Source organism: Coregonus lavaretus (assembly GCF_964263955.1).
Source record: "Coregonus lavaretus genome assembly, chromosome: 24".
In the NCBI taxonomy this organism is placed as follows: Eukaryota; Metazoa; Chordata; class Actinopteri; order Salmoniformes; family Salmonidae; genus Coregonus; species Coregonus lavaretus.
This window is the reverse complement of record NC_140011.1, coordinates 33636622-33659430: the sequence shown is the minus strand read 5'-3', so window position 1 is coordinate 33659430 and position 22809 is coordinate 33636622. Positions and strand designations below refer to the sequence as shown.

The 22809-nt window shown below is 43.2% G+C and overlaps 1 long non-coding RNA gene across 2 annotated transcripts in view; it reads left to right on the top strand.

Moving 5' to 3' along the window:
- The window catches only part of LOC311100188, a 73209-nt gene that overhangs the window by 43562 nt on the left and 6838 nt on the right, over positions 1–22809 (top strand). The gene's annotated exons all lie outside the window — the stretch shown is intronic.

The following is a 22809-nucleotide window of genomic DNA, read 5'->3' as shown; positions in this document are numbered from 1 at the left end:
CTGGCCTATGTTAAAAGTGTTTTAAAAAGTACGTTTTTGTTAGTTGTTAAAGCTGCAATATGTAACTTTTTATGCGACCCGATCAAATTCAAATAGAAATGTGAGTTATAGATCTGTCATTCTCATTGAAAGGAAGTCAAAAAATTGTGTATGCGGCTTAACTTACCCAGTTCCGCGGCTCGACTTACCCCATACCCATGCCAAGAGACCACTGTTTTTGGACAAGCTATGTTTTAAAAATGCGGATTATTTCCAGGGATAAACACCGTCCTGAAATATACACTATGTAGATCTTTGTTAGAAAATAATATTATATTTCCCTTGACGAAGTGATGCTGAATGTAAAAAATTGCTAAATTTACCCCACTCTCTCTTAAAGTTGCATTATGCAGAAATCACGCCGCCATTTCCTGGATGCTAAAACTCTAATAGTTTGCCTAATTTCAGTTTATGTGACAAAATAAGCTAGTATAGTATAGAGAATCATTGTACCGTCTAAACCGCTGTGAAATATATTTTCCATAACCAAAAATATTGTTGTTTCAGCTGTTTGAAGCTGGTGTACAAAACCAAAAGTAAAAGACACAAAAACAATGGGAAGCATAGAAATAGCACACATAGAACAGATCTACTGCTTCTTAGACTTGCTTTCAAGTAGAATGATAGATCTACAGTATAACTCACATTTCTATGTGAATTTAGTCAGGTCGCCCAAAAAGTTACATATTACCACTTAAATACTTATTTCTTTGAGAGTGACAAGGATATATAGCATTTTGCAAATAAACATGATATTTGTCTCTCTGAAATGAAACCATCAAATGATAGATTTCAAACAAATACGTCTGTCATTGAAAGGGAGAGGGAAAGGGTGATACCTTGAACAACCCCATGCCATGATTAGATAGAGAAAAAACACACCAATCTCTTTAATAAGTTCTTTAAACAAGAAAAGCTAATTTACCAACATTTCTGAAAATGGATCTATAGCGTTTTGAAATTAACAGGCTCCGGGCCTTGTTACCTGGTTAGTGCTGGGCCTGTTTGCACCTGCTAAGGAGCCTGTGTCTGTGCGAGTGTGTGAGTATACGTGTGTGTGTGTGTGTGCGTGCGTTGTGCGTGTGCGTGTGCGTGTGAAGAGGAGGTGTGGCGTGTATGTGACACGGAGAAGCCAATGATCCCCAAGGCAACTGCTGCACTCTCACTATCTGACGCACTCTGCACAGCCCCTCAATCAACTCGGCACTGATAAGAGCTCCAACATGTTTAGTCTTTCTCTCCCTCCCAGCTCCCCCTCCGTCCTCTACACCCCCCAGCTCCCCCTCCGTCGTCTACACCCCCCAGCTCCCCCTCCGTCCTCTACACCCCCCAGCTCCCCCTCCGTCCTCTACACCCCACAGCTCCCCCTCCGTCCTCTACACCCCCCAGCTCCCCCTCCGTCCTCTACACCCCCCAGCTCCCCCTCCGTCGTCTACACCCCACAGCTCCCCCTCCGTCCTCTACACCCCCCAGCTCCCCCTCCGTCGTCTACACCCCCCAGCTCCCCCTCTGTCCTCTACACCCCCCAGCTCCCCCTCCGTCCTCTACACCCCCCAGCTCCCCCTCCGTCCTCTACACCCCCCAGCTCCCCCTCCGTCCTCTACACCCCCCAGCTCCCCCTCCGTCCTCTACACCCCCCAGCTCCCCCTCCGTCCTCTACACCCCCCAGCTCCCCCTCCGTCCTCTACACCCCCCAGCTCCCCTGTTAACATCACCAGTTGTGTTTACGTTGTTCTCATCCAGTTCTATGTTTTTTCTTACTGCAGTATCCATTTTTCCTCATCCTCACCATGTTATACCACTGTGTTTTTGTTCACATACTACATCAACTCATCCTCATCTTATCTCTCCCTCGAGCCTTCATGATATCTCCCCCTCATGTCAGCCTGATGTTCCTATATCTTATTTAAGTGGCTGTCATCATTTTCCTTGGAGTTTGAGTGATGTGAAGAATCCTTCTCTCTTTGATTACTGATTGAGCATTCTCAAGCCCTTTGGTTCCTGCTTGATTAACTCAAACTCTTATTCTACCTGCTGGGCAGTAAAGATAAATTGAACCAAAATCAAATGTTATTTTTTCACATGGCCAATCACAGTGAAACAAAATACGTTATAAAATGTTACACTTAATGACAATTGGCTCAGTTACCTCTGTTTGAATCCCATGAATGCCTGGCTAAGCCCACACACAAGGTAGCAGCCCTGTCTTTCAAGAGCATGAGGATGCAGCTATTGTTAATGTGTGTCATAATTATATTATTAATCTCTGCCTTTATTATGACCTCACACATCTGACATAACTCATATAAATGAAGATGGAATTAATTAACTTTTAGCAGAGTACACATCTGCACAGAAGCCTCGGATACATGCTCAAATAAATTAACACAATTATTCAGATCACTCTCGTTTACACTTAACAACAAGATAAACAAAATTAGTACATAAATCTACTATCAATCCTCCACTCACGAGGCCCAAGTCAGTTCCCCCTCCATGTTCTCCAAACGCCACCCTCTCTCGCTCTCCTATCACATTTCTTCCTTCATCCCTCTCTCTCTCTCTCCTCCGACGCTCTCAGTGGGAGTGTGCAGTAATTACATAGTCAGACTGTGTTTACAGATGCAAAAGCACTTTAATTTATTCCAACAGTTAGCAGTAATTCCCCACTTTAATTTATAGCTCCCTCACCCCATAGGGAGAGAGATGGAGATAGAGAGAGCGAGAGAGAGAGAGAGAGTGAGTGAGTGAGTGAGTGAGTGAGTGAGTGAGTGAGTGAGTGAGTGAGAGAGAGAGAGAGAGAGAGAGAGAGAGAGAGAGAGAGAGAGAGCATATACAGTATTATAGTATTGACCCTACACACTGTACACTACCCTGCTTACCATACCATGCTTTAAAGTGCCAATCAGCAGTTGAAACAATAACAAAGCCACTCCACACCCCTGTTTCGGTAAAAAGCTAGGGGATGGGATTGGAGAAATGTAACCACTCTCAAATTCATAGACAGAGCTATGGATGCAAGGACTGACCATCCATGATATCAAAATTATAGTTTTAACCATGTTTTAATGCTATATAGTGTTTGTTTACATTTACTTATTTTTTTTTACAAACATTGGAGTATAAGAAGCTTATATTATGGGTTCTGATGGGTTATGACAGTTGAACTAACCTTATGAGGCATTTCTAAGTTATATTCTTCAAGAATCAATGAGTACATGCCTCTTTAAGAGATTTAACAATATTTTTCCGATTTACTAGGCCTTTTCATTGAATGTCTCAGTTCTATTGAAATACTTTGACCGACAGGAAATTGGAAGGGATGTGACCCTTTTCTGTTGAAACCAATTGGAATGCCCTCAAACCGAAAGGGAATATAATCTGTTCAATAGTGGATTCCTCCAGAGACAGACAATGGTGTGGAATGTTTTCAATTCCATGAAGAACAAACCATAAGAAAGGAAAATAACCCCAATGATCTACTTTAAAATGAACCATAAATCTGGCCATTCATTCATGTCCCTGGAAGGTACAGTGGCTTGCGAAAGTATTCACCGCCCTTGGCATTTTTTCTATTTTGTTACATTACAACCTGGAACCTAGAGCCACCTTTTGCAGCAATTACAGCTGCAAGTCTCTTGGGGTATGTCTCTATAAGCTAGGCACATCTAGACACTGGGATTTTTGCCCATTCTTCAAGACAACACTGCTCCAGCTCCTTCAAGTTGGATGGGTTCCGCTGGTGTACAGCAATCTTTAAGTCATCCCACAGATTCTCAATGGGATTGAGGTCTGGGCTTTGACTAGGCCATTCCAAGACATTTAAATGTTTCCCCTTAAACCACTCAAGTGTTGCTTTAGCAGTATGCTTAGGGTCATTGTCCTGCTGGAAGGTGAACCTCCGTCACAGTCTCAAATCTCTGGAAGACTGAAACAGGTTTCCCTCAAGAATTTCCCTGTATTTAGCGCCATCCATCATTCCTTCAATTCTGACCAGTTTCCCAGTCCCTGCCGATGAAAAACATCCCCACAGCATGATGCTGCCACCACCATGCTTCACTGTGTGGATGGTGTTCTCGGGGTGATGAGAGGTGTTGGGTTTGTACCAGACATAGCGTTTTCCTTGATGTCCAAAAAGCTCAATTTTAGTCTCATCTGACCAGAGTACCTTCTTCCATATGTTTGGGGAGTTTCCCACATGCCTTTTGGCGAACACCAAACGTGTTTGCTTATTTTTTTCTTTAAGCAATGGCTTTTTTCTGGCCACTCTTCCGTAAAGCCCAGCTCTGTGGAGTGTACGGCTTAAAGTGGTCCTATGGACAGATACTCCAATCTCCACTGTGGAGCTTTGCAGCTCCTTCAGGGTTATCTTTGGTCTCTTTGTTGCCTCTCTGATTAATGCCCTCCTTGCCTGGTCCGTGAGTTTTGGTGGGTGGCCCTCTCTTGGCAGGTTTGTTGTGGTGCCATATTCTTTCAATTTTTTATAATGGATTTAATGGTGCTCTGTGGGATGTTCAAAGTTTCTGATATTTTTTTATAACCCAACCCTGATCTGTACTTTTCCACAACTTTGTCCCTGACCTGTTTGGAGAGCTCATTGGTCTTCATGGTGCTGCTTGCTTGGTGGTGCCCCTTGCTTAGAGGTGTTGCAGACTCTGGGGCCTTTCAGAACAGGTGTATATATACTGAGATCATGTGACACTTAGATTGCACACAGGTGGACTTTATTTAACTAATTATGTGACTTCTGAAGGTAATTGGTTGCACCAGATCTTATTTAGGGGCTTCATAGCAAAGGGGGTGAATACATAAGCACGCACCACTTTTCCTTTATTTATGTTTTAGACTTTTTTGAAAAAAGTTATTTTTTTCATTTCACTTCATCAATTTGGACTATTTTGTGTATGTCCGTTACATGAAATCCAAATAAAAATCAATTTAAATTACAGGTTGTAATGCAACAAAATAGGAAAAACGCCAAGGGGAATGAATACTTTTGCAAGGCACTATATGTGGTGTTTGTGTGCTGACTGTTGAAGCTTTATTAATATCAGCTATTAATATTAATATCCAGTGTAACAAGCTGGACGGCCTGCAATGACATTTCAGATACTGTGTTCGATGACGTCAAACGCCACGTTTATCAATGTGGTTCCAAAACGATCAATGACTTTGTGGCCATTAGTCAGTGTGGCTAATGTCAGTCTTGCTGTGGGCATTAGCACTTCATACATTTATTTACAGTCAGAGGACCCCCCATTCACCACGGAGGCCAGATCAAACAGCATGGGTGCACATGAGAAAGAGGCACTCTGTCTGGGCATTAAGTGGTGTCGTCCGTCAAGCTTTTTAGTGTTTGGTCTTCATATTTACAGAGAGTCTCTGTCTCCAGGGGGGAAGCCAGAGTGTGTTATGTGCTCATGTGTGTGTTTTCCATGGGCTTCCAAAGTGTTTGTATTTATTAGAATTGGGTTACACTTTTGAGTGGGAGATGCATGGTGTACCACCAGATGGGGGTTAACATCCTAACCATCCTGTTACTTTAAGGAAGAAGGGAGAAGGTTCTCCATTCAGGTCAGCATACTTTTAAGCCTGAGAGTAAGCTTATTTATCTGGGTCCAGGGAACCGGTCCCAAGACATCATGTGTCAGACATGGATGTGGCAGTAAAGTAGAAGTTCGCTATTCTGGTGTAAGCATGGGTAGAGCCTGGGCTGAGCATGGGTAGAGCCTGGGCTGAGCATGGGTAGAGCCTGGGCTGAGCATGGGTAGAGCCTGGGCTGAGCATGGGGAGAGCCTGGGCTGAGCATGGGGAGGGGCTGAGCATGGGTAGAGCCTGGGCTGAGCATGGGGAGAGCCTGGGCTGAGCATGGGGAGAGCCTGGGCTGAGCATGGGGAGAGGGAGGTAGCTAGCTGAGCATGGGGAAAGGGAGTGGGAGTCGCTCGTCTGTTAGCTGGCCCGGTGGCCTCTGGAGGGTGTTGTACCAGTGCATGGGGCTGCTCCTAGTGAGGGAAAGGGGCGGTGGGGCGGCAGGAGGGATACTGTATGTGCAGCAGGTAGTTTAGTTTAGAGTTGAAAGGTAGTAAAATACATGAGGGGTCTGGTCTTGTGTTTGAGACTGTTCGGGTGTTTTGGGGATTTGTTGTTGGTGATAGGGGTCCCTGAGCCAACCTGTGTACCACCGGAAGGCTCACCCCAGTGGAGCCGAGAGAGAGAGAGGAACAAACAGCAGCATCATCATGGGGACTCAGCGTCTGATCTCTCTGCCCTATGTGGCTAATTAACATCAGTGAACGCCCACGTGTCCTTACACATGCACATCCCCAACCTTTCATCTCTGTTTCTCACAAAGGAAGTTGCTGATGTACAGATGCATCATACATGCTCTCTCTCTCTCTCTCTCTCTCTCTCTCTTGCTCTCTCTCTCTCTCTCTCTCGCTCTCTCTCGCTCTTTCTCTCTCTCTCTCTCTCTCGCTCTCTCGCTCTATCTCACTCTCACTCTCTCTCTGAATTATGTTCACTGTTAATGACATGCAAGATATTCAGCATGTATCAAAGCATGAAGACAATTGATGAATGCAACACTTAACTCGAATGAAACCCTTTCTTAGGCAGGCAACATCAATGATGTTACACATTTACATTTTAAAAAGAGAACGAGGTTTAAAGCATTTATAAAATTCAGATCCCATCTTTGGTGCTGTTATTTTGTTGTCTGTCATTGTCACACAATTTTTGGTTACAATGAGTCATGTCAACTGTGCTCCTCCTGTCAGTCTAGTCTAGAGTGTTTTTTTTAACAGTACTTTCTCCTTCCTTTTATCTATTGTAATCTGCATGAAAATAGTTTTTTATAATGCCAACATAAATACCATGTTTGTATAAAATATACACTACCGGGTCGGACCCCCCTTTTCCTCCAGAACAGCCTGAATTCTTTGAGGAATTCTACAAGGTGTCGCAAACATTTGTGGTATCTGAGGAATTTATGACTTTGCTAATGGTTTCAAATGGTCTTAGAGGATGTTGACTCAGCTTAAGGGGAGCATCTGGAGAGTAGTTCTATAGGGGCACCCTAAAGCAGAGGAAGTCTATTAGGTGGAGTCCTGGGATTGGTCTGTAGGGGAAAACACCCATATTAGGTTACATAGGGCATAGGATAAATACCACGGTTAAAACAGAGGACGGGGAGAATAACATATTACAGATTGGAGCCGGTTATTCTCCAGATATCGGCAGATATCTGTAAAGTGACGCTGGAATCCTTGGATTTTCACAGCATAATTAGCAACGTTTTCTCGACACCACACGTTCCACAGGGATGTTGGTCCATGCTGACGCGATGGCATCACGCAGTTGCTGCAGATTGGACGGTGGTACATTCAAGCTGCAAACAGCCCGCTCTATCTCCTTCTAAAGATGCTCTATTGGGTTGAGGTCTGGGGACTGTTCAGGCCCACTCAAGTAAACTGAACTCGCTGTCATGTTCCAGGCGATGTTTTTCCACTCCTCAATTGTCCAGTGTTTGTGATCGCGTGCGCAGTGGAACCGCTTCTTCTTGTTTTTAGCTAATAGGAGTGGAACCTGGTGTGGTCATCTGCTGCAATAGCCCATCCATGACAAGGACCAACGAGTTGTGCATTCCAAAATGACATTCTGCACACCACTATTGTACTGCACCGTTATTTGTCTGCTTGTGGCCCACCTGTTAGATTGCACAAATCTTGCCATTCTCCTTCGACCTCTATTATCAACGAGCTGTTTTTGCCTACTGGACTGCCGCTGACTGGACGTTTTTTGTTTGTCGTACCATTCTCTGTAAACCCCAGAAACTGCCGTGCGTGAAAAACCCAAGAGGGTGGCCGTTTCTGAGATACTGGATCCGGCACGTCTGGACCCGACGATCATACCACGCTCAAAGTCGCTTAGGTCACTTGTTTTGCCCATTATAATGTTAAATCGAACAGTAACTGAATGCCTCGATGCCTGTCTGCCTGATTTATATAGCAAGCCACAGCTACACTGTCTGCAGGATCAATCCATTTTCGTGAACGGAGTGCTGCACCTTATAAACTGCCCAGTGAGTGTATATGTATATATATATAGTACCAGTCAAAGGTTTGGACACACCTATTCATTGTAGAATATTAGTGAAGACATCAAACTATGAAATAACACATATGGAATCATGTAGTAACCAAAAAAGTGTTAAACACATCAACATATATTTTAGATTTTAGATTCTTCAAAGTAGCCACCCTTTGCCTTGATGACAGCTTTGCACACTCTTGGCATTCTCTCAACCAGCTTCATGAGGAATGCTTTTCCAACAGTCTTTAAGGAGTTCCCACATATGCTGAGCACTTGTTGGCTGCATTTCCTTCACTCTGCAGTCCAACTCATCCCAAACCATCTCAATTGGGTTGAGGTTGGGTGATTGTGGAGGCCAGGACATCAGATGCAGCACTCCATCACTCTCCTTCTTGGTCAAATAGCCCTTACACAGCCTGGAGGTGTGTTTTGGGTCATTGTCCTGTTGAAAAACAAATGATAGTCCCACTAAGAGCAAACCAGATGGGATGGCGTATCGCTGCAGAATGCTGTGGTAGCCATGCTGGTTAAGTGTGCCTTGTATTCTAAATAAATCACAGACATTGTCACCAGCAAAGCCCCCCTACACCATCACACCTCCTCCTCCATGCTTCATGGTGGGAACCACACATGCGTATACTCTGCGTCTCACAAAGACACGGCGGTTGGAACCAAAAATCTCACATTTGGACTCATCAGATCAAAGGACAGATTTCCACCGGTATAATGTCCATTGCTCATGTTTATTGGCCCAAGCAAGTCTCTTCTTCTTATTGGTGTCCTTTAGCACTGGTTTCTTTGCAGCAATTTGACCATGAAGGCCTGATTCACGCAGTCTCCTCTGAACAGTTGATGTTGAGATGTGTCTGTTACTTGAACTCTGTGAAGCATTTATTTGGGCTGCAATCTGAGGTGCAGTTAACGCTAATGAACTTATCCTCTCTAGCAGAGGTAACTCTGGGTCTTCCATTCCTGTGGCGGTCCTCATGAGAGCCAGTTTCATCATAGCGCTTGATGGTTTTTGCGACTGCACTTGAAGAAACATTCAAAGTTCTTGACATTTTCCAGATTGACTGACATTCATGTCTTAAAGTAATGATGGACTGTCATTTCTCTTTGCTTATTCGAGCTGTTCTTGCCATAATATGGACTTTACCAAATTGGGCTATCTTCTGTATACCACCGCTACCTTGTCACAACACAACTGATTGGCTCAAACGCATTAAGAAGGAAAGAAATTCCACAAATTAACTTTGAACAAGGCACACCTTTTAATTGAAATGCATTCCAGGTGACTACCTCATGAAGCTGGTTGAGAGAATGCCAAGAGTGTGCAAAGATGTCATCAAGGCAAAGGATGGCTACTTTGAATAACCTAAAATACTACATGATTCCATATGTGTTATTTCATAGTTTTGATGTCTTCACTATTATTCTACAATGTAGAAAACAGTCAAAATAAACAATAACCCTTGAATGATTATATATATATATATACACACTACATGATCAAAGGTATGTGGACACCTGCACGTCGAACATCTCATTCCAAAATCATGGGCATTAATATGGAGTTGGTCCCCCCTTTGCTGCTAAAACAGCCTCCACCCTTCTGGAAAGGCTTTCCACTAGATGTTGGAACATTGCTGCGGGGACTTACTTCCATTCAGCCACAAGAGCATTAGTGAGGTCGAGCACTGATGTTGGGCGATAAGGCCTGGCTCGCAGTCCGCGTTCCAATTAATCTCAAAGGTGTTCGATGGGGTTGAGGTCAGGGCTCTGTGCAGGCCAGTCAAGTTCTTCCACACCAATCTCGACGGGGGGCATTGTCATGCTGAAACAGGAAATGGCCTTCCCCAAACTGTTGCCACGAAGTTGGAACACAGAATCGTCTAGAATGGCATTGTATGCTGTAGCGTTAAGATTTCCCTTCACTGGAACTAAAGGGCCTAGCCCGAACCATGAAAAACAGCCCCAGACCATTATTCCTCCTCCACCAAACTTTACAGTTGGCACCATGCATTCGGGCAGGTAGTGTTCTCCTGGCGTCCGCCAAACCCAGATTCGACAGTCAGATTGCCAGATGGTGAAGCGTGATTCATCACTCCAGAGAACGCGTTTCCACTGCTCCAGAGTCAAATGGCGGCGAGCTTTACACCACTCTAGCCGACGCTTGGCATTGCGCATGGTGATCTTAGGCTTGTGTGCGGCTCCTCTGCCATGGAAACCCATTTCATGAAGCTTTGACGAACAGTTCTTGTGCTGACATTACTTCCAGAGGCAGTTTAGAACTCGGTAGTGAGTGTTGCAACCGAGGACAGACGATTTTTACGCACTACGTGCTTCAGCGCTTCTGTCAGCTTGTGTGCCCTACCACTTCGCGGCTGAGCTGTTGTTGCTCCTAGACATTTCCACTTCACAATAATAGCACTTACAGTTGACCGGGGCAGCTCTAGCAGGGCAGAAATTTGACAAACTGACTTGTTGGAAAGGTGGCATCCTATGACGGTGCCACGTTGAAAGTCACTGAGCTCTTCAGTAAGGCCATTCTACTGCCAATGTTTGTCTATGAAGATTGCATGGCTGTGTGCTCGATTCTATACACCTGTCAGCAATGGGTGTGGCTGAAATAGCAGAATCCACTAATTTGAAGGGGTGTCCACATACTTTTGTATATATACATATACAGTAGCTAAAAGCTATATATAGCTAACTTACCTTGCGGCAACACTTCATATACAGATGTAGGATCTTAATTTGATCACCCTGTTGCAGTAAAACTTGCAGAGTATTTCAGGTTTAAAAAGGCTTCTGAAGTTTGTAATTTCCACTTTGAAATTTCAGACTTGATTTTCTCTTACAAAAAATGTATCAACAACTACAAAAATTTCCATTAATTATAATCTACATAATAATTCACTTTTCCTGTTGCTGCAGGATTATTTTCCTGCTGTAGCAAACTGGCTCAAATTAAGATCCTACACCTGTAGGGAGCGTGTTTTACATTGAAATATGCCTTCTCTATTGTTGACTGCATTTTGATATTACATTTCTTAATTGTTAAGTATGGCTTTGAGGGAAAACCCCCCCAGAAAAGCATTGCAGGTATTTAAGTTCACAGACAGGCAGACAGAAACGCCACCAAATCCCTCCTTTTATTAATGTAATTATTGATCTATTTTATTATCTGGTCTCAACTCAAGTGCCTTTTTTCGTCTTTATAGATTTCTATTTTCATTGACGGTCACCTGAGAGAGCAGTTTGGGAGAGGGCCATGGCTGAGAGGAGACAGGGCTGAGAGGAGACAGGGCTGAGAGGAGACAGGGCTGAGAGGAGACAGGACAGTGAGAGAGAACGACAGGGGTAAAATGAGCACATAACCCCAGGGAATGAGGCCAGGGAGGCTTTTGTGGCACTGTATGGTCAGAGTGTCTGCTCCGCTGAGCACCAATGGGGATGGCCGATACTGGTGAGCCATCTCGCTGTCCCATATCATCACTGACAACAGTAAAACCACTTCTAAATAAACCGGCTTTCTGCAAGTAAATCCGAGGCCCACACATGAGATGTTTAAATTTTAACTGGTACTGAGACATAACTGACAACTAAACAGAACTACTGATGGGTTCCATTGACTGAATGTGCTGTACACATTGCAATCTTTTGATCAAATTGATGAGCAAACAAGATTATATTGCTTCATTGGCTAATGCTCTCTCTCACTCCCTCTCCTTTTCACACCCTCTCTCATGCACACACACTTTCTCTCCCTCCCACTCCTCTCTCCGCCCTCTCTCTCTCTCCCTTACTCCCTCTTTCTGTTGATGTATGGCCTAGGTGACTGGTAAAACAAACACAGGGCCAATCGATGCTGTAAACAGGAATGGAACGAGGTTGTAAATAAGCCATCATGGCAGAGGAACAGGACAGCTAAAAAGGGGCGGAGGAGGAGAGGAGGCGTTCATTTTTCATTTCCTGCTTTAATATCTAATTTGCCTGTCAATGCAATCAATAAAATCACACGGCATATGATAAACGCTTCCCCCTTTCACAACAATTCTGTTACGCCGCAAACCTTTCAGAGGACCAGGGGTGGACTGCGAAATCTCACTCAACCACTCTTATCAAATCAAATGAACATTTGACTTGACAGGAAATACTCCAATGAGCTACACAGAACTGAGATTAACAGATAACTAGTAAGCCGTTCAAAGTATTTTATACTGTTTGTTATAAACTGGGTGGTTCGAGCCCTGAATGCTGATCGGCTGTTTATTATGCGGCCTTGATGATGTCATCCGTGTTATCATTGTTGTGCAATATTATATGACGTAATCAACCAACATATGATTAATATGTTGATATCATTCATCCCAGCAGGTCTATTGTGGCTGTTTTCACATTCTCATCTCTGTAGCGCCACTTGGGTTCCTTGTTCCTGCTGTTGTTGTTGCTGGGGGGAGAGTAAAAGGCGTCACACTGGGACTGCTATAGTAAGGTTGAGGACAAGGGGGTGTGGGGAACGGGGAGTTGTGTTGAGTCAGCGCACACGTCTTGCCTGACCTTTTTATACGAACAAGCCAATCATCACACAGAGGCTAACATAAATCACAGATATATCAAAAGTGTGCATGCAGCACCCACATAGCCATTCAGTGCAGACACAAAGAGAGAGAGAAGGGCCTGAGGTTGGTACAAGCACACACAGCAGGGTGTGGAGAGAGAGAGAGACAGGGAACAGTGGGGGAGCAGAAAGAGGAGTGTCTCAGCAACACCACACCCTGTCTGTTTGTGGAACCCCTCGCCTGTCTGGGGGGTGAGTTATTCTCAACACAGGGCTCACCCCCCCACAGACTCCAAAGACATGTGAAATCACTAGTTAAGGATTCCTTCTTGAAGATTCCCAATTAGAGATCTAATTTTCCACATCACTGGGTCAGTAGGGGACGGAAATATGGGAGGTGGAGAAGGTTGGAGGAGTTGCCATAGATGCATATGGTTAGAAGGGGTGTGTGTCTGTTGAGAATTTGATAGAATGCTTTCTGATATGTAGTCCAGAATTTGTCTTAACTGGATTCGCTTTACTGCATCAGACATCTCTGGATTAATCCCTGTCACTCAACTCAATCTAATTCTACTATAGCATGACAGGGTTGCATCTAAGGCCACATTTTGGCTATCAACATGTGTATACAAAAAGGTTCAGTGTGCTTATCCTACACTGTCCCCATAGGAGAACCCTTTGAAGAACCCTTTTTGGTTCCAGGTAGAACCCATTTGGGTTCCATGTAAAACCCTTTCCAGAGTTCTACCTGGAACCAAAAAGGGTTCTACCTGGAAACCAAAGGGTTCTCCTATGGTGACAGCCGGAGAACACTTTTGGAACCCCAGAATACAATCCTTAATGGGCAATCCAGTACTGTAATCCATTCATAGTATTTATTTTACAGCAAATTACCAGTATATTACTACCATATAATACAATCATACAATTATTCAAAAATACAAAATTGTAGCGTTTCTATTTCAGTATCCTCTCCCTTGTTCAGATCACATGTTGGACAAACACCCACTAAACTGGTGGGCTTGTCAGAGTGGCTGACTGACAGAGAAAGCACTTGACAGGCTTCCATTGAGAAGATGACACAACAGCTCTAAAGGTTTCAGTCCAGCTGGCAGAGTGAGGGAGTGTCTACTTTAAAATCCCTCTGAGCTCTTCCTGCTGGGCACAACTGTAATGATGACTGCCCCAAACTGTTTTATCCTGACACATACACTAGATTGTATTAGATCAAGCCTAATGATGATGATGATGAGGGGAGGGATGGGGGGGGGGACTGACTGGTTGTGAAAGATGAGTTTGTACTTCACTCCTCCTGTTTGCTTGGTGTGGTTCCTCTCTACTCTACTTGTCACCTTGCCCCCCCCCCCCCCCCCCCCCCCCCCCATCTCCCACTACTTCCTGCCTCACAATCCTAGTATGAATCACCTCAATTGTAATCATTATGCTACACTGACACTCTGTTTGTGCACAAGGGCGAGAATGTAGTCAACAGTGCATCCCTCAGTGGTTTGAGCTAGCTCCAGCACACAAGGAACCTATTAAAGGCATCAGGCCTGTGAGGACTCAGTGACTGTACGCACTGTGAACGCCACACTGAGATTCAGCAGTTCAATAGAGAGAGATGGAGAGAGAGGCTAATAAGAGCAGTGGCGTCTCCACAATGCAGTCGATTGTGCTGCCTTTGAAATGGTGGCGCTGCACGCGTTGTCTCTGTGCATTCCTGACCGAACCCGTAATTGCACACACACAAGAGAGAGAAGGCCTTGACCTAGATCACAGATGGACACAACAATTCATGACAGTTTGTCCTTTTGAATGCTCCACATCTCAATAGACAAGGCTGTCCATTTCACAGCCTCAGTGTCTGATACCCTGAGGCCTGCATTATGAGTTCCTCTGAACGGTCCCCCCACTTACAAGTGACAGTAGGCTACTTAGAAGGTACTAATGGGTGGGTCAGCTTGTTTATTTGAGGACAGAAATATGCTTGTGTTGGTTAGTTAATCCCAATGCCTGTGGTCCTACATCCCCCATCTCCCCCTCTGTCCGTTCCATTGTGTTTAACCTTGTCAGAGATACGCTGTAGTGTCCCATTAGGGTCTGTCTGCTGTTTCCAGAGAGGGGTGAGCATTATAAGCTCATTTAGAATGACTTTCTCTTTTTAATAAACTGCTCACAGCCCTGTAGATCAGATACTGAGGGAGGTGCACTTAACAATGACAGAGAGAAAGATGAGTCGTTATTTCTTAGGAAATTATACCAACCAAAGGGCATCCGCCTGAAACCCTCTCTTCTGTGTGCTCCTTCTTCACCTCTCCTCCTCTAATTTGACATGTTTGACACCTTCAGCAGCCGTCTCATCCTCTGCTCGGCACTGAGAGAGAGAGAGAGAGAGAAAGAGAGAGAGAGAGAGAGAGAGAGAGAGAGAGAGAGAGAGAGAGAGAGAGAGAGAGAGAGAGAGAGAGAGAGAGAGAGAGAGAGAGAGAGAGAGAGAGAGAGAGAGAGAGAGAGAGAGAGAGAGAGAGAGAGAGAGAGAGAGAGAGAGAGGTGGGGCTGGTGGGTGGTCGGTCAGGGCAGAGCTGGGCAGGATGATGATAATTGGTGTTAGGGGTGGGGGTCAGTGTGGGGGTCAGTGTGGGGGTCATCCCTCACTCTTACCCTTTCTCTCTCAAATGAACCAGAAATGAAGGGATGAGAATAAAGGAGACGGGTTGAAAAGAGAGGGAGATGGAAGAGGGGGATTGGCCAGAGGGGAGGGCGAGGTTAATGGAATTGCAGGAGTAAAGTGAGTGAGGGGGGGGTGAAATGGCATGTGAATTGAAAATGCCATTTTAGCAGCTGAATCGATGCATTGCTTCGCTGTCTGAGAGCCTGTCATAGTTGGGGATGGGGTTAGTGATGACTCGTGGTATAGGGGTGAATGGGTGCAGACTGAGTGAGGAGAAACTGCGGTAAACTGCTGTTTACGTTCAAGGAATTAGAAATGAAATGTCAACAATCTAATTTCTTTCAGCCCCGAGACCAATGCACTGCTGTAGTTGCCTAGGTTTCTGATGCACATCTCAGACAAATTAATACTGAGCTAGAAATTAATTGGTTTTACGAAATGAGTTTTTTTTTTACCTATAAACAAACAACCGATTAATCATTTCATATATATCTGTGAAAGGTTATGCAAAGACTAGGCATACTTCGAATCACTTTCATCAGCATGCAATGAAAGCATATGCAGAGGACATAGGGCAGCCAACTAAAGATGAATTTGTCCTCTTATTTATTATTATGGGAATGGTTTTCATTTGTTTAAAAGGAAACACAACAGCTTTTCATTAGCACAAAAATACCAAAAAGAGTCACAAACCAGATCGACATTCTAATTACTGTAGAAAGAACAGAGTGGATCCCTAGCATAGCCTAAGGCAGGTATAAATATGATATAAGGGACAGTTCGAAATTTACTGGGTGTGGGGTGGCCCAACTCAAGGTGTCATAAAAATAAAAACGTATTTTGCCTACCTGACCCTTCCCTTGTACTGCAAAATAAATTGCACACCCTCCCCCCTCCTAGAATTAACTCAAAATAATGTTTACGACCACAAATAACAATAACTGTAGCAACCCTGTGTTTATCAATGTGGATATTGACTTTGCTACTTCAGCATGCTTTTGTAGCACAATTGATGCCACGCAGGGCTACGGGTCAGAAGGTGGAGGGTTCTCTGACCACCAAGGACGAGCTCACTCTCCCTGCCTGTTTCATTACACTACGATCATAACCGGCTGCAGACAATGATCAGATAGGGGAAATCATATTTTCAACATTTTGATGTCATATTTATAATTATATAAAATATATGCTACGAATTCTCCACCAACAGGTTTCTGTGCCAATGCACCACACAACCAATAAACAAAGCATACCGACTTCGGGCACTTCAGTATCATAGTTTGTGTTTTCATCACCACAATAAATAGACTGTCAGTCTCGACAAACAGAAAAGATATCCCTCCCTAACTTGTAGGCTTACCCAGTATTGAAGGCTTGGCTTGACAATCTCTGAATGTCATTCAACTTTTGGTGTTTTGTAACAGATGTCTCTTTCCATTCATCAAATGGCCGCTGCACAGTTTGGATTGATTGATTGATTTTATTTGTCAGTAAAAGAAAATACATACAGTACCAGTCAAAAGTTTGGACACACCTACTCATTCAAGGGTTTTTCTTTATTTTTACGATGTTCTATATTTTAGAATAATAGTGAAGATGTCAAAACTATGAAATAACTCATATGGAATCATGTAGTAAGCAAAAAAGTGTTAAACAAATCAAAATATATTTTATATTTGAGATTCTTCAAAGTAGCCACCCTTTGCCTTGATGACAGCTTTGCACACTCTTGTTATTCTCTCAACCAGCTTCATGAGGTAGTCACCTGGAATGCATTTCAATTAACAGGTGTGTGGAATTTCTTTCCATCTTAATGCGTTTGAGCCAATCAGTTATGTTGTGACAAGGTAGGGGTCGTATACAGAAGATAGCCCTATTTGGTAAAAGACCAAGTCCATATTATGGCAAGAACAGCTCAAATAAGCAAAGAGAAATGACAGTCAATCATTACTTTAAGACATGAAGGTCAGTCAATCTGGAAAATGTCAAGAACTTTGAAAGTTTCTTCAAGTGCAGTCGCAAAAACCATCAAGTGCTACGATGAAACTGGCTCTCATGAGGACTGCCACAGGAAAGGAAGACCCAGAGTTACCTCTGCTGCAGAGGATAAGTTAATTAGAGCTAACTGCACCTCAGATTGCAGCCCAAATAAATGCTTCACAGAGTTCAAGTAACAGACACATCTCAACATCAACTGTTCAGAGGAGACTGCGTGAATCAGGCCTTCATGGTCAAATTGCTGCAAAGAAACCACTACTAAAGGACACCAATAACAAGAAACATGAGCAATGGATATTAGATCAGTGGAAATATGTCCTTTGGTCTGAGGAGTCCAAATTTGAGATTTTTTGTTCCATCCGCCGTGTCTTTGTGAGACGCAGAGTAGGTGAAAGAATAATCTCAGCATGTGTGGTTCCCACCATGAAGCATGGAGGAGGGGGTGCTTTGCTGGTGACACTGTTGGTGATTAATTTAGAATTCAAGGCACACTTAACCAGCATGGCTACCACAGCATTCTGCAGCGATACGCCATCCCATCTGGTTTGCGCTTAGTGGGACTATAATTTGTTTTTCAACAGGACAATGACCCAACACACCTCCACGCTGTGTAAGGGCTATTTGACCAAGGAGAGTGATGGAGTGCTGTATCAGATGACCTGGCCTCCACAATCACCCGACCTCAACCCAATTGAGATGGTTTGGGATGAGTTGGACTGCAGAGTGAATGAAAAGCTGCCAACAAGTGCTCAGCATATGAGGGAACTCATTCAAGACTGTTGGAAAAGCATTTCTCATAAAGCTGGTTGAGAGAATGCCAAAAGTGTGCAAAGCTGTCATCAAGGCAAAGGGTGGCTACTTTGAAGAATCTAAAATCTAAAATCTATGTTATTTCATAGTTTTGATGTCTTCACTATTATTCTACAATGTAGAAAATAATAAAAAATAAAGAAAAACCCTTGAATGAGTAGGTGTGTCCAAACGTTTGACTGGTACTGTATATACACACAGTACAAAGATTTTTTAAAGTAAAGATTGCACAGTAAAGTCGGGGACTTATTTCCATTGTGGTCCCTTTTTTAAAAACATAAATACATATACAATTACATACACTGAGTGTACAAAACATTAAGAACCCCTTCCTAATATTGAGTTCACAGCCGTGGGAAATAGGGGTGCTGAGGGTGTTACGTTACCCCCTGATAAATCACAATGAAAAAATAATGAATAAATTAGTTCACAAAGCCTTTATTAATCGTGTATGAGCGGGGCAAAATACTCGTCAGCAGAGCGGGGAGAAATGCCCCCCGCTGCACCCCGTAATTGCAGCACCCCCACCCCCACCACAAAACATCTTCCCGCGGCCATGATTGAGTTGCCCCCCCCCCCCCCCCCTTTGCCCTCAGAACAGCTTTAATTCGTCAGGGCATGGACTCTACAAGGTGTCAAAAGTATTCCACAGAGATGCTGGCCCATGTTGACTCCAATGCTTCCCATGGTTGTGTCAAGTCGGCTAGATGTCCTTTGAGTGGTGGACCATTCCTGATACACACGAGAAACTGTTGAGTGTGAAAAACCCAGCAGCATTGCAGTTCTTGACACAAAATGGTGCGCCTGGCACCTATTACTATATCCCGTTAAAAGGCACTTAAATCTTTTGTCTTGCCCATTCACCCTCTGAATGGCACAAATACCCAGTCCATGTCTCAATTGTCTCAAGGCTTAAAAATCATTATTTAACCTGCCCCCCCCCCCCCCCCCCCCCCCTTCATCTACACTGATTGAAGTGGATTTAACAAGTGACATTAATAAGGGATCATACCCTAGCTTTCACCTGGATTCACCTGGTCATTCTATGTCAGGGGTCTCCAACCTTTTCATGAGAGCTACTTTAAAAAATGAAACATGTCACAAGCTACTCATTTTTTTTCTTGCTTTCAAATGTGCACATTCTTCTCTGCTCTCCCCTGCAACTCTTCCCGGGGTCCTTAGTGTGCAAGAGAAAGTAGTGCACTGTTTTCTGTCAAAATACCTGGTAAAATAATGGTTAATAAACAACTCTAAGGGGGGCCCTATGAAATCAGTGATTTTCCCCCCAAAATTATGTTTTATATTTTCCCAAAATATGGAGAAAAATAAGTACAATTCTTCACAGAGAAACAACGAAATTGGATGCTCTGAGTCCATGTCAATGTTTAAATTACATCAGAAGACAAAACAATTTTGGGGGGGGGGGTCTGGGAGAAAACTAACACGTTTGGATTTTTGAGCGTAATTTCCCTTTAATTGCGCATCTGGCCTTTTAATCTAGCAAGTGAGGAATGTGCATCTAATGTGCAGCTCTCGCGATGGTTCTGTAATACTGCTGCTCATTTCATGGCAAAATTTGCTAGATACAAATGATATACAGTACTTACTCATGATATACTTACTCATGATATACTTCTGCCAGGTAAGCCTACTTTGCAGTTAACATTTAATTGAGAAGATTTTGGGGAAAGTATTTAAGTCAACCCACAAGATGGTTATCACATAATAGCCGCTCGGATTGGAGGAGGCAGAGCATTTATTAAGCTTTCCTGAAAACCTGGGGCTGGCAGGAGCTATGTGGCCACATTATTATAGGATGACTTGGGAGAATGATAATCTGCAACAGACAGCGCATTCAGTGTCAGAAGTAAAAATACAGACAGACTGGCCTGCTACTGTGCTTTTCTAGACCTTATAAATTGTCGAGATAAGGCCCACAACTGATCCAAATGGAATGAAACGTTTAAATCACAGGTCTTTTGCGCCGTTATTCAAATGACATTTTCACTGCAGCCTAGTGTAGAATGTTGCACTCACTTTAAAACAATAATGCAATTATTCATTGCATTGTGGTGTTGTTGTAGGCTAGTCTAGGTAGGATAATTGTATTGTCCCGATCAATATGGGGGCTTTATGAGCTGCATGCCTCATGTCTTCACTGTTCTTTCATGCGCAATGATGCACCTGGCCTCTATGGTCCGCTGCCTATGAGCTATTCCTATTTGTTCTTGTGGATTCATATTGAAAATGGATGCAGCTTTAAATGCTTTTATGGGTATGATTGCTAGTTAGCCTATTGCAGATCCGGACAAACGATCCAAGTACCACTATTGTCACTATGAATGGTGGATAGAGGGCAGGATATACAGTTACACTGGTAGACTATATTGACCCATGGTATAGTAAAAGTTAGCGCGCGGAAAAGCGTAGTGCATAAGGGTAGTACCAAAACACCTTGATATAGGGGAGGCACCTGCATGCAGATAAGGAAATGTGGCTAGGATGGAATAAATTATATTCGCAGAGCGAATGTAAACCAGGGAAAAAAACGCACTTCCCTGTCCCCAATAAATTTAAAAAACACAACCCCTCCCCAAAGCAAAACAAACAGTTTTACAACCCTTCCCTAAATTTAAATCTGTCCCTAAATATAATCCTCAATATTGATCAATGATCACGATAACCCAAGGCTCTCAACAGCAAAGCTATTCAATTGAAACGTGCATTAATGTTTAAAAAATATTGGCATGAAACAATGAAAGATAATTGTGTTATTTTTCAAGCTATTTAACTGCCAGTGGTAAAGTGGAGGCTCACTGCACTGACAGGAAAAGGAGAGAGAGTCAATGTGCAATAATGTGTGCGTGTACATAACATTTAAGTCATTTAGCAGACGCTCTTATCCAGAGCGACTTACAGGAGCAATTAGGGTTAAGTGCCTTGCTCAGATTATTCACCTAGTCGGCTCGGGGATTTGAACCAGCGACCTTTCGGTTACTGGCACAACGCTCTCAACCACTAAGCTACCTGCCGCCCCACTCTAAGTCAGATGTCTCAGATCTACTCACAGATGTTGACTGTTGCAATATTAAAGTGTCTTGTGTAAATGTCATTGAGTGAGAGGCAGAAAAAGGGGAAGGGGAAGAGGACAGACACCGAGGATCACTCTTACCTCCTCTTCTCCTTATGACAGATGGCTAATGCAGTATTCAGCAAGACATCTCCCAAAGCATAAGGACACTAACACTGCCACCCACACATGCTGTATGGACACACGCACACACACACACACACTATGGATCAACAGCCTATGTGTAGATATTGGCATACAAGTGAATACATTATTTAGCTTATTCAGTGCCTATAGAAAGTTTACACCCCTTGAACTTTTTTCACATTTTGTTGTGTTACAAAGTGGGATTGAAATAGATTTAATTGTAATGTTTTGTCATTGATCTACACAAAATACTCCATAATATCAAAGTGAAAATACATTTTTTTTGAATAACTAAACTATAGTCGTTGCATAAGTATTCACCCCCTTTGTCTTAACAAATCACGTAAGAAGTTATATGGACTCAATCTGTATGAAATAATAGTATGTAAAGTGCCATCAGAAAGTATTCATAGCCCTTGACTTATTCCACATTTTGTTGTGTTACAGCCTGAATTCAAAATTGATTAAATATATTTTTCTCACCCATCTACACACAATACCCCATAATGACAAAGTAAAAACATGTTTTTAGGCATTTTAGCACATTTCTTGAAAATGAAATACAGAAATATCTAATTTACATAAGTATTCACATCCCTGAGTCAATACATGTTTGGCAGCAATTACAGCTGTGAGTCTTTCTGGGTAAGTCTCTAAAAGCTTTGCACGCTTGGATTGTGCAATATTTGCCCATTATTCTTTTCAAGCTCTGTCAAGTTGGTTGTTGATCATTGCTGGACAGCCATTTTCAAGTCTTGCCACAGATTTTCAAGAAGATTTAAGTCAAAACTGTAACTTGGCCACTCGGGAACATTTACTGTCTTCTTGGTAAGCAACTCCAGGGTAGATTTGGCTTTGTGTTGTAGGTTATTGTCCTGCTTAAAGGTACATTTCTCTCCCGGTGTCTGGTGTAAAGCAGACTGAAGTAGGTTTTCCTCTAGGATTTTGCCTGAAGAAGACTCACAACTGTAATCGCTGCCAAAGGTGTTTCTAACATGTATTGACTCAGGGGGGTGAATACGAATCTAATCAAGGTAATCGGAGTGTTATATTTTTCATTAATCTTTAAAAAATGTTAGAATTTTTCTTCCACTTTGACATTAGAGTATTTTGTGTCGATCGTTGATTTAAAAAAAATAACAATTCAATCCATTTTAATCCCACTTTGTAACACAATAAAATGTGAAGAAATCCAAAGGGGGTGTAGACTTTCTATAGGCACTGTATGTTAGCCTTGCTTACGCATATTCCTTCCATGTTTTCCCCTGTGCCAGCAACACATCAGTCAATGTGACTCTAGTGCTTGGGGTTACAAATGAGCACTCACCACCAGTGACCTTGCATGCGGACACCCTCTTGGCCTCCACAGTCACGATTGCTGGCTTTTCCTTTTCTACCTGATAGCACTGGAACTGTTTGGGT